The sequence below is a fragment of the Schistocerca gregaria genome, unplaced genomic scaffold (genome assembly GCF_023897955.1).
Source record: "Schistocerca gregaria isolate iqSchGreg1 unplaced genomic scaffold, iqSchGreg1.2 ptg000066l, whole genome shotgun sequence".
NCBI classification, from domain to species: Eukaryota; Metazoa; Arthropoda; class Insecta; order Orthoptera; family Acrididae; genus Schistocerca; species Schistocerca gregaria.
In genome coordinates, this window is record NW_026061707.1 from 14,824,283 (window position 1) to 14,841,607 (window position 17,325).

Genomic DNA, 17,325 nt, shown 5'->3' on the forward strand with positions numbered 1-17,325 from the left:
GAACCGTAGTAATGTTCCACGAACCCAAATAAAACCAAAAGATATAATAGCAAGCTTAATAAAAAATATAAAAGTATAAAAATCACCGCCCAAAAAAACTAAAGCCAATAACATTCTTATGAAGACAATTCTAGTATATTCAGCTAAAAAAATTATAGTAAAACCACCCGCACCATACTCAATATTAAATCCTGAAACTAACTCAGATTCCCCTTCAGCAAAATCAAAAGGAGTACGATTAGTTTCAGCTAAGCAAGAAGCAAAACAAGCTAAAGCTAAAGGAAAAGAAATAATAATAAATCAACAATAAAGCTGATAGTTTATAAAATCAAACATATTAAAACTACCAATTAAAATAATTAAAGACAATAAAATTAAAGCTAAACTAACTTCATGAGAAATTGTTTGAGCAACAGAACGAAGAGAACCTAATAATGAATAATTTGAATTAGAAGATCAACCAGCAATTATAACAGTATAAACACCTAATCTAGTACAACATAAAAAAATAAAAATCCATAAGAAAAAGAACACATATAAGTTAAATAAGGAAAAATTACTCAAACGGCTAAAGAAATCATTAAATTAAAAACAGGGGAAAAATAATAAAGTAGGTAATTAGATATGATAGGAATTGGCTGCTCCTTACAAATTAACTTAATAGCATCTCTAAATGGCTGAGGAATTCAAACAAAACCTACCTTATCTGGACCCTTTCGAATCTGAATATAACCTAAAACCTTACGCTCTAATAAAGTTAAAAAGGCAACACTAATTAAAACACAAATAACCAATAAAAGAAAATTCAAAATAAATATAAATAAATCATAAAGTATCAATACTATTTGTAGAAAAAATCTACATAAATGAATTCTAAATTCAACACATTAATCTGTCAAAATAGTAAATAAATTAATATTAATCAATATAACAAAAAATATTTTAACCATATGGTCCTTTCGTACTAATATGGATTAACAATCTTAGGATAGAAACCGACCTGGCTCACGCCGGTCTGAACTCAGATCATGTAAGAATTTAAAGGTCGAACAGACCTAATCATTGGGCTCCTGCACCCAAAATTTTTCTTAATCCAACATCGAGGTCGCAATCTGCTTTGTCGATATGAGCTCTCAAAAACAATTACGCTGTTATCCCTAAGGTAACTTAATCTTATGATCATAAATTATGGATCAAAATAACAAACATAAATAAATGATATAATAATGAAGAGTTTATCTATTCTTCATGTCACCCCAACAAAACATCATCATTAAATATAGAAAGACAAACAAAAAACTATATAAAAGTAAAATGTCAACCTCTATATGGTCTTCTCGTCCTAAAGAAGAATTTAAGCCTTTTGACTCAAAAGTTAAATTCAAAAATTTATTAAGAGACAGTTGATTTCTCGTCAAGCCATTCATTCCAGCCACTAATTAAGAGACTAATGATTATGCTACCTTTGCACGGTCAAAATACTGCGGCTCTTTAAAAATACGCTCAGTGAGCAGGCCAGACCTCAAAATATAAACAAAAGGACATGTTTTTGATAAACAGGCGGAAATCAATTTTGCCTAGTTCCTTATAATAAGTTCACAAGGTAAAAATTTCATACAAATAAATATACTAATTCTATCATTATTACAAAAATTTTAAAATTAAATTAATAATCTTAATAAAAAACCTAAAATATTTATTAAATCAAAATCAAAAATAATGAACTAAAACGTAATCTTAAAGATAGCTGGTTTAAAGCTTACTATTATATTTCTATAAAATAAATTAATGGTTATTAACTTCAAAGCTTATCCCCTAAAGAATAAATAAGTTAATATTTTTACTTAAAAAATTAAATAAAAACAAATAACTTTAAAAAATTAAATTTTTTCTTAAGAAACTAGATATCTTGGGAAACGATTAACATCTCATTTCAATAAATAATTTAATAATAATTATGATACATTAACTATAAATTATTTATAAATCAACCCAAATCGAGACAAGTAAAATAAATACTAAAATTTTGATAAACCCTGATACAAAAGGTACAATAAATAAAATCTACTTAAAAAAATTTAAAATAATATTTCATAAAACACTTACAATACACCAATAAACTATAATTTAAAAAATCAATTCTATAAAATATACTAAGACAAAAATACAATAAAATTATTTATATTAAATAATTAAATAAACAAAAAATAAATATAATAAAATAAATAATCAAGATATCCTGATTTGCACAGAAAAATTTTCAGTGTAAATGAAACACTTTACTAATAAGTTATATCTTGAAACTCTTCCTAGATACACTTTCCAGTACATCTACTATGTTACGACTTATCTCATCTAAATTGAAGCTACTTTAAAATAAAATAGAATAATCAATAATGAGAGTGACGGGCGATGTGTAACCCACCTCCTCTTAACTATAAGCTGCACCTTGACCTGAAATATTTTATAATTATAAATCTTGAGAATTATTACTCTAAAAAGATTCTCTGATAACGGAGATATACAAACAAATAAATTAAGTAGAGTAAATCGTGTATTATCAATCATGGGGTAGGTTCCTCTGAATGGAATGAGACACCGCCAAATTCTTTGGGTTTAAAGACCTTAACTAATAGTACCCTGGTAAATATAATTAACATTTAAAATAATAGGGTATCTAATCCTAGTTTATTATTTAAATTTCACAGATTCATAAAAAGGGCCACAAATAAATTTTAACATTTCACCTTACAAATTTATATTTCAACCCTAATAATATAAACAACTGTTTTAACCAATAATATTCACTTGTATCAATCGTATAACTGCAGCTGCTGGCACGAATTATGCCGATACTAAATCAATTGCTAAATCCAAAATCACTTGATAATTAAATCAAATTACTGCAAAAAGAACATTTAGTCTAACAAAACTTACATATAATACAAAGAAAAAGTGAATAAACAAGCAAGAATAAAACTTTTAAAAATAAAAAATAAGAAAATTTTAAATCTATTAATTCTGGAAAAAATAAAAGATTCAAATATTTAAAGAAAAAAAAGAAAAAAACCACAAACATTAACAAAAAAAAAAGAAACGCCCCTATGTATGACCACAACAACTTCTCTATTATATATAATTAAAGATTAATATGGAACATGTATAGCAATAAATGTATTATATTCTTTCTTATTTAATCTTTCTTTTCACTAATAAATAAAAAAAGATTAAATAATATAATAAATATATTTTATATAATTATGTAATTTAATATAATTTGTTATTAAAATGAATTCTTTTTTTATATTAAGTTAACTTTCATATATATTAGTTAAATAATCTAAATATAGATAATTTACATAATTATATTATTATAATTAATATAATTATTTATATTAATTATAATATTTTATATTTAAATTAATAATTTTATTTATTATATCCAATTATAATAATATTAAATATTAAATTACATATTATTATAAATATTATATTATAATAACCTATTTTAAGCTAAAAACATAAGTAGCTATAATCCTAGGTAAATAATTGCATTAAAATAATCAATTGATAATGGTAAGATGAACTTATAATACTTTAATTTCAATTAAATGTAATATATTAATATAAATTATTTATTATATATATATATATAAAAAAAAATAAAATGAGCAGGATAAATTAATCCTAATTAAACAAAATAATACATAAAAGAATTTAAAAAAAAAACTTTCGATTTATATATTAAATAAATGAAGTGCCTGATTAAAGGGTTACCTTGATAGGGTAAATAAAGTAAATAAAATTACCTTCATTAAAATTACATAAGATAGAATTAAACTACCTCCTTTAGTATCAAAAACTAACGTGCATCATACACCTTAATGTTAAAAGGTAAGCTAAACAAGCTAATGGGTTCATACCCCATTTATAGAGGTATCAATCCTCTCCTTTTTAATGACCAACAACTCTACAAAACTTCTCTTCCTATCAACATTAATGATAGGAACGATCCTGTCCATTTCATCAAATTCCTGATTTGGGGTTTGAATAGGACTTGAGATCAACTTACATTCATTTATTCCGCTCCTAACAAGAAATAAAAATATAATAATAAATGAATCATCAATTAAATATTTTATTGTCCAAGCAATAGCATCGACAATATTATTATTTTCAATTTTGCTGATTCAAATAAAATATCCCATGGGATGGGAAACAGAATTTATCCCATCAATAATAATTAGATCTAGACTATTATTAAAGATTGGAGCTGCACCTTTCCATTTCTGATTTCCAGAAGTTATAGGAGCATCAAGATGAAATAATTGTTTAACATTAATAACATGACAAAAAATCGCCCCAATAATGGTCTTATCTTATTGTATTCAATTAAGAACTTTTATTTGAACAATTATTATCTTAAGAATTATTATTGGGGCAATAGGAGGTTTAAATCAAACATCCTTACGACAACTTTTAGCATATTCATCAATCAGACATCTAGGTTGAATAATTAGATCATTAACAGTCAGAGAAAACATCTGAGAACTATACTTCATTATTTACTCACTATTAAGATTAATTATAGTTTTATTATTTAAGCAAATAAATTTATTTTTCATAAATCAAATTTATTCAGCCAGAAATATAAAAACCGAAATTAAATTCATAATATTCTTATCTTTATTATCTTTAGGTGGACTACCACCATTCCTTGGATTCTTACCAAAATGAATTGTAATACAATCATTAATAGAAAACAATATAACAACTATTATAACTATTATAGTTGTATTAACTACAATTACACTCTACTACTATATACGTATTAGATTCTCAGCTCTAATTATATCATACACAGAAAATTCGTGATCTATAAAGATAAAGTCCCAAAAATCAAGAATCATTCTTCCTATAACAGTAATATTTTCAACAATAGGATTGATTTCAACATCAACCTTAATTTCATTATACTAAGGACTTAAGTTAATCAAACTAATAACCTTCAAAGTTATAATTAAAAGAATAATCTTTTAGGCCTTAGTAAAATTTTACACCTCTAGAATTGCAGTCTAGAATCATAATTGAATATAAGACCTAAATATGATAAGAGAGAAAACATCTCATAAGTAGATTTACAGTCTACCACCTAAAATTCAGCCATCTTACCGCAAAAATGATTATTCTCAACAAACCATAAGGACATTGGTACTTTATACTTCATATTTGGAGCATGAGCAGGAATAGTAGGAACATCAATAAGAATACTTATTCGTGCTGAACTTGGCCAACCCGGATCTCTAATTGGGGATGACCAGATTTATAATGTTATTATTACAGCTCACGCATTCATAATAATTTTCTTTATAGTAATACCTATTATAATTGGTGGATTTGGTAATTGACTTGTTCCACTAATAATTGGTGCACCAGATATAGCATTTCCACGAATAAATAATATAAGTTTTTGATTACTACCACCTTCACTAACCCTTCTTCTTACATCTTCTATAGTAGATAATGGTGCTGGTACAGGATGAACAGTTTACCCTCCTCTAGCAGGAGCTATTGCACACGGGGGTGCATCTGTAGATCTAGCTATTTTTTCACTGCACTTAGCAGGTGTATCATCTATTCTTGGTGCAGTGAATTTCATTACAACAGCAATTAATATACGATCAGAAAGTATAACTTTAGATCAAACACCTTTATTTGTATGATCTGTAGCTATTACAGCATTACTTCTCCTTCTTTCACTTCCAGTTTTAGCAGGAGCTATTACTATATTATTAACAGATCGAAATTTAAATACATCATTCTTTGACCCTGCAGGAGGGGGTGACCCAATTCTATATCAACATCTATTTTGATTCTTTGGACACCCAGAAGTTTATATTTTAATTCTACCGGGGTTCGGAATTATTTCACATATTGTATGTGAAGAAAGAGGAAAAATTGAATCATTTGGAACATTAGGTATAATTTATGCTATACTATCAATTGGACTAATAGGATTTATTGTATGAGCACATCATATATTTACAGTAGGAATGGATGTTGACACACGAGCATATTTTACATCAGCAACAATAATTATTGCTGTACCTACAGGAATTAAGGTATTTAGATGATTAGCTACATTATATGGAACTAAATTCAAGTTCAATCCACCATTATTATGAGCTCTAGGATTTATTTTCCTATTTACAATTGGTGGATTAACAGGATTAGTATTAGCAAATTCATCACTTGATATTGTATTACATGATACATATTATGTAGTAGCCCACTTTCATTATGTATTATCTATAGGAGCAGTATTTGCAATTATAGGAGGTGTCATTCAATGATATCCACTATTTACAGGATTAACTATAAATAATACATGATTAAAAATCCAATTTACAATTATATTCATTGGAGTAAATTTAACATTCTTTCCTCAACACTTCCTAGCATTAGCAGGAATACCTCGACGATACTCTGACTACCCAGACGCATATACATCATGAAACGTAGTATCAAGAATTGGGTCTACAATTTCTATTGTAGGAATCATTATATTCATTGTAATTATATGAGAAAGAATGATTACAAACCGAGCAATTATATTTAGAGCTAACATAAGAAGATCAACAGAATGACTACAAAATAACCCTCCTGCAGAACATAGTTACTCAGAATTACCATTAATCTCTAGATTCTAATATGGCAGATTAGTGCAGTAGATTTAAGCTCTACAAATAAAGGTTTGACCTTTTATTAGAAAATATTTATTAATGGCAACATGATCAAATTTATCTCTTCAAGATGGAGCTTCACCATTAATGGAGCAATTATCATTCTTTCATGATCATACTATGGTCGTATTATTATTAATTACAGTAATTGTAGGTTATGCCCTAAGTTATATATTATTTATTGCCTATACTAACCGTAATATACTTCATGGACATTTAATTGAAACAATCTGAACAGCTTTACCAGCAATTACATTAATTTTTATTGCCCTTCCATCATTACGACTATTATATTTACTTGATGATTCAGTAGATTCAATAATTACAATTAAAACCATTGGACGACAATGATATTGAAGATATGAATATTCAGACTTCATAGACGTAGAATTTGACACTTATATAACACCAGAACAAGACCTAGAAAATGATGGATTCCGACTACTAGATGTAGATAACCGAACAATCCTACCAATAAATACAGAAGTACGAGTATTAACAAGAGCATCAGATGTTCTACACTCATGAGCAGTTCCTGCATTAGGGGTTAAAATTGATGCAACGCCAGGTCGGTTAAATCAAGGAATATTCACAATAAATCGACCTGGATTATTGTTTGGACAATGCTCAGAAATCTGTGGAGCAAACCACAGATTTATACCAATTGTAATTGAAAGAACTTCAGTAAATTTATTTATTAAGTGATTATCTAAGATAATTTAAGGAGTTAGTTAAAATAAATAACATTAGAGTGTCAATCTAAAGTAACTAAAAAAAATTAGTACACCTTGAAATTCATCAGATGACTGAAAGTAAGTAATGGTCTCTTAAACCAAATAATAGTAAATTAACGACTACTTCTGATGGGGAAATTATATCCAAATCCCTCAAATATCCCCTCTTATATGATTCTCACTATTCATTATATTTTCAGCTACATTAATCTTGTTTAATCAAATAAACTTCTTCTCATTTAAACCTAACCTTATTAAAAGAGCAGAAAAAGGAACAATTGAAATAAAAAACTTAAATTGAAAATGATAACAAATCTATTCTCAACATTTGACCCATCAACTAACATCTTTAATTTATCATTAAATTGAACTAGAACATTTCTAGGACTATTATTAATCCCATCACTATTTTGACTTACACCATCACAGAATTAACATTATCTGAAATAAACTAAATTTAACCTTACATAATGAATTTAAAACACTTCTTGGACCAAAATCATTTAATCGAACAACATTCATTTTCATCTCAATTTTTATTATAATATTATTTAACAATTTCATAGGATTATTCCCTTATATTTTTACTAGAACAAGACATTTAGCATTAACATTTGCAATTGCCCTACCTATATGGCTAAGATTTATATTATTTGGATGAATTAACCATACTAATCATATATTTACACACCTTGTACCACAAGGTACACCGCCTGCATTAATATCATTTATAGTACTAATTGAAACAATTAGTAATGTTATTCGACCAGGTACATTAGCAGTACGGTTGGCAGCAAATATAATTGCAGGACACTTATTATTAACCTTATTAGGAAACACAGGACCATCTATAGCAATAAACTTAATCTCATTACTAATTATTGGACAAATACTTCTATTAATTCTAGAATCAGCAGTAGCAATAATTCAAGCCTATGTTTTCTCAATTCTAAGAACTCTATATTCTAGAGAAGTATATTAAACCTATGTTAACAACTCACTCAAACCACCCATTCCACTTAGTAGACTATAGACCTTGACCATTAACAGGAGCAATTGGAGCAATAGTCCTAGTATCAGGACTAGCAAAATCATTCCACCTATTTAATATTAACTTATTCATAATTGGATTTGGAATTACCCTACTAACTATAATTCAATGATGACGAGATGTAGTACGAGAAGGAACATATCAAGGATTACATACAGGATTTGTATCAATTGGATTACGATGAGGAATAATTTTATTTATTGCATCAGAGGTATTATTTTTCGTTTCTTTTTTTTGAGCATTCTTTAGAAGAAGATTAGCACCAACAATTGAACTAGGAATACTATGACCTCCCATAGGAATTCAACCCTTTAACCCTATACAAATTCCATTACTTAATACAGCTATTCTTTTAGCATCAGGAGTAACAGTAACTTGAGCACATCATAGTTTAATGGAATCTAATCATACTCAAGCACTACAAGGATTATTCTTCACAGTGTTATTAGGACTATACTTTACAATACTTCAAGCATATGAATATTGAGAAGCACCTTTTACCATTGCAGATGCAGTTTATGGATCAACATTCTTTGTTGCAACAGGATTCCATGGTTTACACGTAATTATTGGAACAATCTTTTTATCAACATGTCTACTTCGACACTCAATAAATCAATTTTCACCAAGACATCACTTTGGATTTGAAGCAGCAGCATGATACTGACACTTCGTAGACGTAGTATGATTATTCTTATATATCTCTATTTATTGATGAGGTAGATAATTGTTTTTCTAGTATAAATAGTACATTTGACTTCCAATCAGAAAACTTGATATAAATCAAGAAAAACAATTCTAATTCTATCAACAAGAGTTTTCATTAGATTTATTATTCCAATAATTGTTATAATCCTGGCAACAACACTATCAAAAAAATTAATTAATGATCGAGAAAAAAGATCACCAGTTGAATGTGGGTTTGATCCAAAAAGATCAGCACGAATACCATTCTCAATACGATTCTTCCTAATCGCAGTAATCTTTTTAATTTTTGATGTAGAAATTGCACTAATTCTACCAATTGTAATTATTTTTAAAACTTCAGACATTATAATCTGAACAGTATCAACAATATTTTTTATTCTAGTTCTATTAGGAGGACTATACCATGAATGAAACCAAGGAGCATTACAATGAGCAGAATAAAGGGTTGTAGTTAAATATAACATTTGGGTTGCATTCAAAAAGTATTGATATTATCAATCAACCTTAAATAGAATAAGAAGCGAAATATTGCAGTCAGTTTCGACCTGGAAGATTGATATGTACTACCCTTATTCTTATTAATTGAAGCCAAAAAGAGGCGTATTACTGTTAATAATATAATTGAACTATAATAGTTCCAATTAAGGAAATGTAAAGCCAATATGAAAGCTGCTAACTTTTTATATTAGCGGTTAAACTCCGTTAACATTTCTAGAATTTATATAGTTTAAATAAAACATTACATTTTCACTGTAAAAATAATATATCTATATTTATAAATACATAAAGGAAAAATACTTCCTTAACATCTTCAGTGTCACGCTCTAATTATAAGCTATTTAAGTAAACGAAAAACAATATTACCAAAATAAATATTCAAAAAATAAAAGTTAAAAGATAAATCTTGAAATTAGAATCATATCAACCTTGAATATAACCAATTAAATAAATAAATAATCTATATAAACCTTGACCACCAAGTAATTCACCTCAACCATAATCAAATGACTTAGATGAATAATAACCTATTTTTAAAGGAATATATATAATAAACTTAGTTGAAAGAAAAGGTATAAATCATATAGAACCAGCAAATCTAACAAAAGAAAGTATACTTAAAGAAAATAAATTATGAGAAAAAACCAAAATTAGAAATAAGATAACCTAAATAAGCACCTAAAATAACAACTGTAATAGTTAAAAACTTTAAATAATAAGGTAAAGCAATCACATGAGGAATAGGAAAAATTAATCAAGATAAAAGACTACCACCAAAAACAGCAACAAACAATAGACCAATTATTCCAAATGAAATATAATAACCCTTATCATCAAAAGAAAATCTAGAATAAAAATTATTATCACCAGATATTGAATAATAAAACAAACGAAAAGAATAAGAAGCAGTTAAACCAGTAGAAAAAAAATAAAGAAAAAAATTAAACAATTAATTCATCTTAAACAAACCATCTCAAGAATTAAATCCTTTGAATAAAATCCCGCTAAAAAAGGTATTCCCCACAAAGATAAACTAGAAACTGAAGTTAAAGGTATGAAATTAACAATTGATCCTATAAAACGAATATCCTGAGAATCCTTCAAATTATGAATTATTGATCCTGCACATATAAATAATAATGCCTTAAATAAAGCATGAGCCAATAAATGAAAAAATGCAAGCTTTGGATAACCTATAGTCAAAATTCTTATTATTAAACCAAGTTGTCTTAAAGTAGAAAGAGCAATAATCTTCTTTAAATCAAACTCAAAATTAGCGCCCAATCCAGCCATAAATATAGTTATACAACCAATTAAAAGTAAAAATCAACCACAATTATAAGTATCCAATATTGGTCTAAAACGAATTAATAAATAAACACCAGCAGTAACAAGAGTAGAAGAATGAACTAAAGCAGAAACAGGAGTAGGAGCTGCTATAGCAGCAGGAAGTCATGAAGAGAAAGGAATCTGAGCTCTCTTAGTTATAGCTGCTAAAACAATTAATATAGTAATGAGCTTTATTTCAAAAGAATTAGAAATAAAATCATAATAATAAATATAATTTCAACCACCAAAATTTAACATTCATGCAATAGAAATTAAAATAGCAACATCACCAATACGATTAGAAAGTGCAGTTAATATACCAGCACTATAAGATTTTACATTTTGATAATAAATAACTAAACAATAAGAAACTAAACCTAAACCATCTCAACCTAATAAAATTCTAATTAAATTAGGACTAATAATTAAAAAACCTATAAAAAGAATAAATATTCAAACAATATTAATAAAACGATTTATATTCTTTTCACCAGATATATAATCCTCTCTATAATAAATAACCAAAGAAGAAATATATATAACAAAAGATATAAAAATAAGAGATATTCAATCCAAAATTAAAGTTATAACAACTATAGAACCATTTAATTTGAAAAGCTCTCACTCAACAAAAACTCTATAATCAATTATTAAATAATAAATACCTAAAATAAAAATTATAGTTCTCGAAATAAACAAAGAAAAAAAACTCAAAGAACAAATAGAAAATAAATTCACGGCCTAAGATGAAAAACTTCATATCATTGATTCCACAAAACAATATTTTTAATTAAAATACTTAAGCAAACTAAACAAAGAAATATTCACCCTTTAAACAGAGAATATTTAAAGGCAATCAATGTAAAAGTAAAAGATGATATTCACGAAAATAACCAAGAGAACAAGTATAAACACCAGAATAATAATTCCCATGCTGAGAATAAGAATATATATACAAAGTATAAACATCTCTAAAAAAAGATAAAAAAATCAAAGCAAAGAATCTAAAAGAAGATCAAGATATAATTCTATTTAATAATCTAATTTCACCTACTAAATTTAAAGAAGGAGGAGCAGCCATATTTGATGATCTTAAAAGAAATCATCATAAAGCCATTCTTGGCATCAAATTAATTATACCCTTGTTAATTAATAATCTTCGTCTACCTAAACGTTCATAAATAATATTAGATAAACAAAATAAACCAGAAGAACATAAACCATGACCAACCATTAGAGAAAGAGAACCTACACAACCTCATCAATTCATAGTCATCAATCCACCAATAACCATTCTTATATGAGCAACAGAAGAATATGCAATTAAAGACTTTAAATCAACCTGACGAAAACAAAGAAATCTTACAATAACACCCCCAGATAAACCTAAAGACAATCAAAAATAATTAAACTTTTAACGCGAATAAGAAATAACCTTTATAACACGAAAAATACCATAACCACCTAACTTTAATAAAACACCAGCAAGAATTATTCTACCTGAAATAGGGGCCTCTACATGAGCCTTAGGAAGTCATAAATGAACCAAAAACATAGGTATCTCAACTAAAAAAGCCAAAATTATAAATACATAAAACATAAAATAATAAGAACCAAAATCAACCAATAAAGGAAAATATAAAGTATTAGAAAAATCATAAACCTTAAATAAAACTAATAATAAAGGTAATCTAGCAACCAAAGTATAAAAAATTAAATAAACACCAGCCTGCAAACGCTCAGGTTGATAACCCCAACCCAAAATTAAAAGTAAAGTAGGAACTAATCTAGCCTCAAAAAAAATATAAAAAGAAAGAAGACTTAATCTAGCAAATGAACAATAAAGCATAATTATTAAAATCAAAACCATAAAAACAAAAAAATTAGAATGATATGAACTTAAATAAACTGAACCTCTAGCAGTGATTATTAAAGAACAAATCCAAAAACTAAGTAAAATTAAACTAAAAGAAAAATAATCAATACCAAAATAATATCTAATTATATTCAAATCAGCATATGAATAAACATAAATCAATAAAGAAGTAAAAATAGAGAATATAAACATTAGTTTTAATAGTTTAAAAAAAACGCCGGTCTTGTAAACCGGAAATAAGTCCAGCCCCCACTTTTAAAACTTCAGAGGTGGCAAAAGCTTCCATCATCGGTCCCCAAAACCGGTATTTTAAATAAACTAACCCCTGAAATGATCAAAATAATAATTATATCATTATCAAATGTAATAAATATTAATTTTATTAAATTAAGACACCCAATATCAATAATGCTTTTTATTATCCTTCAAACCTTCCTAGTTGGATTAATAACAGGAACAATAATAGAAAGATATTGATTATCATATATTTTATTTTTAACATTTCTTGGTGGTATACTAGTATTACTTATTTACATTACAAGAATTGCATCAAACGAAATATTTCAGCCTAAATCAATCACTATAATTATTACATTAATAATGTGAGTATTTATCATATTAATATTAATTATTCTAGATATATCTATATTTATAGACTTTTTCAAAAACACCGAAACTATAAATATTGATAATTCAATCAATTATCAAGAAATAACAATATCTTTAGAAAAATTATATAATAGACCAACATTCATTATTACAATAATAATAATAATTTATATATTTTTAGCACTACTAGCAGTTGTTAAAATCACCAATATTAATCAGGGACCTATTCGTAAAATAAGATAATTACTAATGAATAAACCCTTACGATTAAGACATCCTTTAATTAAAATTATTAATAACTCTTTAATTGACTTACCTGCCCCAACAAATATTTCATTTTGATGAAATTTTGGATCCCTATTAGGGTTATGTTTGGTAATTCAAATCGTAACTGGACTATTTTTAGCTATACATTATACATCAAATATTGAAATAGCATTCAGTAGTGTAGTACACATCTGCCGAGACGTAAATAATGGTTGAATTATCCGAACCTTACACGCAAATGGAGCATCTATATTTTTTATTTGTATTTACTTACATGTAGGACGGGGAATTTACTATGGATCTTATATATATATATATACATACCTGAATAATTGGTACAGTGATTTTATTTTTAGTTATAGCAACTGCATTTATAGGATATGTCTTACCCTGAGGCCAAATATCTTTTTGAGGTGCAACAGTAATTACTAATTTATTATCAGCAATCCCATACTTAGGAACAGATTTAGTCCAATGAGTATGAGGAGGATTCGCTGTTGATAATGCAACATTAAATCGATTCTTCACATTCCATTTTGTATTACCATTTATTATTGCTGCTATAGCAGCAATTCATTTATTTTTTCTTCACCAAACAGGATCTAATAATCCTCTTGGACTAAATGGAGATATTGAAAAAATTCCGTTCCATCCATACTTTACCTTTAAGGATTCTATTACATTTGTAATAATAACATCATTATTAATTATACTATGTTTAATTAATCCTTACCTATTAGGAGATCCAGATAACTTTGTACCTGCCAACCCATTAGTAACACCAGTTCACATTCAACCAGAATGATATTTCCTATTTGCATATGCAATTCTACGATCTATCCCTAATAAGTTAGGAGGTGTTATTGCATTATTTTTATCAATTAGAATCTTAATAATTTTACCATTTTATAATAAAACACCATTCCGAGGCATTCAATTTTACCCTATTAATCAAATTTTATTCTGAATTATAGTAGTTGTTGTATGCTTACTAACGTGAATTGGTAAACGACCTGTTGAAGAACCTTATATTATAACAGGTCAAATCTTAACAATTATTTACTTCACATATTTCTTAATTAATGTCCATGTCGCAAACACATGAGATAAATTAATTAAGGAATAAAGTTAATTAGCTTAGGAAAAGCATATGTTTTGAAAACATAAAATTAGAAGTTTAACTCTTCTATTAACTTTTCTCAAAAAATTTCACTAAACAAATGAGATAAATAAAATCTTTAAACCAACAAAGAAAATAAAAAAATTCAAAGATAAAGGTAAAAAACTTTTTCAAGCTAAGTACATTAATTTATCATAACGGAACCGTGGTAATGTTCCACGAACCCAAATAAAACCAAAAGATATAATAGCAAGCTTAATAAAAAATATAAAAGAATAAAAATTAAAGCCAATAACATTCTTATGAAGACAATTCTAGTATATTCAGCTAAAAAAATTAAAGTAAAACCACCCGCACCATACTCAATATTAAATCCTGAAACTAACTCAGATTCCCCTTCAGCAAGATCAAAAGGAGTACGATTAGTTTCAGCTAAGCAAGAAGCAAAAGAAGCTAAAGCTAAAGGAAAAGAAATAATAATAAATCAACAATAAAGCTGATAGTTTATAAAATCAAACATATTAAAACTACCAATTAAAATAATTAAAGACAATAAAATTAAAGCTAAACTAACTTCATAAGAAATTGTTTGAGCAACAGAACGAAGAGAACCTAATAATGAATAATTTGAATTAGAAGATCAACCAGCAATTATAACAGTATAAACACCTAATCTAGTACAACATAAAAAAAATAAAAATCCATAAGAAAAAGAACACATATAAGTTAAATAAGGAAAAATTACTCAAACGGCTAAAGAAATCATTAAATTAAAAACAGGGGAAAAATAATAAAGTAGGTAATTAGATATAATAGGAATTGGCTGCTCCTTACAAATTAACTTAATAACATCTCTAAATGGCTGAGGAATTCCAACAAAACCTACCTTATTTGGACCCTTTCGAATCTGAATATAACCTAAAACCTTACGCTCTAATAAAGTTAAAAAGGCAACACTAATTAAAACACAAATAACCAATAAAAGAAAATTCAAAATAAATATAAATAAATCATAAAGTACCAATACTATTTGTAGAAAAAATCTACATAAATGAATTCTAAATTCAACACATTAATCTGTCAAAATAGTAAATAAATTAATATTAATCAATATAACAAAAATTATTTTAACCATATGGTCCTTTCGTACTAATATGGATTAACAATCTTAGGATAGAAACCGACCTGGCTCACGCCGGTCTGAACTCAGATCATGTAAGAATTTAAAGGTCGAACAGACCTAATCATTGGGCTCCTGCACCCAAAATTTTTCTTAATCCAACATCGAGGTCGCAATCTGCTTTGTCGATATGAGCTCTCAAAAACAATTACGCTGTTATCCCTAAGGTAACTTAATCTTATGATCATAAATTATGGATCAAAATAACAAACATAAATAAATGATATAATAATGAAGGGTTTATCTATTCTTCATGTCACCCCAACAAAACATCATCATTAAATATAGAAAGACAAACAAAAAACTATATAAAAGTAAAATGTCAAGCTCTATAGGGTCTTCTCGCCCTAAAGAAGAATTTAAGCCTTTTGACTCAAAAGTTAAATTCAAAAATTTATTAAGGGACAGTTGATTTCTCGTCAAGCCATTCATTCCAGCCACTAATTTAGAGACTAATGATTATGCTACCTTTGCACGGTCAAAATACCGCGGCTCTTTAAAAATACGCTCAGTGAGCAGGCCAGACCTCAAAATATAAACAAGAGGACATGTTTTTGATAAACAGGCGGAAATCAATTTTGCCTAGTTCCTTATAATAAGTTCACAAGGTAAAAATTTCATACAAATAAATATACTAATTCTATCATTATTACAAAAATTTTAAAATTAAATTAATAATCTTAATAAAAAACCTAAAATATTTATAAAATCAAAATAAAAAATAATGAACTAAAACGTAATCTTAAAGATAGCTGGTTTAAAGCTTACTATTATATTTCTATAAAATAAATTATAGGTTATTAACTTCAAAGCTTATCCCTTAAAGAATAAATAAGTTAATATTTTTACTTAAAAAATTAAATAAAAACAAATAACTTTAAAAAATTAAATTTTTTCTTAAGAAACTAAATATCTTGGGAAACGATTAACATCTCATTTCTATAAATAATTTAATAATAATTATGATACATTAACTATAAATTATTTATAAATCAACCCAAATCGAGACAAGTAAAATAAATACTAAAATTTTGATAACCCCTGATACAAAAGGTACAATAAATAAAATCTACTTAAAAAAATTTAAAATAATATTTCATAAAACACTTACATTACCAATAAACTATAATTTAAAAAATCAATTCTATAAAATATACTAAGACAAAAATACAATAAAATTATTTATATTAAATAATTAAATAAACAAAAA

General features: G+C 26.6%; 2 long non-coding RNA genes across 3 annotated transcripts in view; one reads left to right on the forward strand and one right to left on the reverse strand.

Annotated features, from left to right (window-relative positions):
- Positions 1–17,197, forward strand: part of LOC126301330 (uncharacterized) — a 106,416-nt gene extending 89,219 nt beyond the window's left edge. For both annotated transcript variants that reach the window (XR_007553045.1, XR_007553044.1), the window contains exon 2: positions 17,169–17,197. This is a non-coding gene — a long non-coding RNA (uncharacterized LOC126301330). The remainder of the gene's footprint in view (positions 1–17,168) is intronic.
- LOC126301327 (uncharacterized) lies at positions 905–17,174 on the reverse strand. The gene is made up of 2 exons (XR_007553041.1): positions 16,584–17,174; positions 905–1,463 (listed from the first exon to the last, which is right to left on the reverse strand). It is a non-coding gene; the product is annotated as an uncharacterized LOC126301327 (long non-coding RNA).
- Positions 17,198–17,325: the final 128 nt, after the last annotated feature.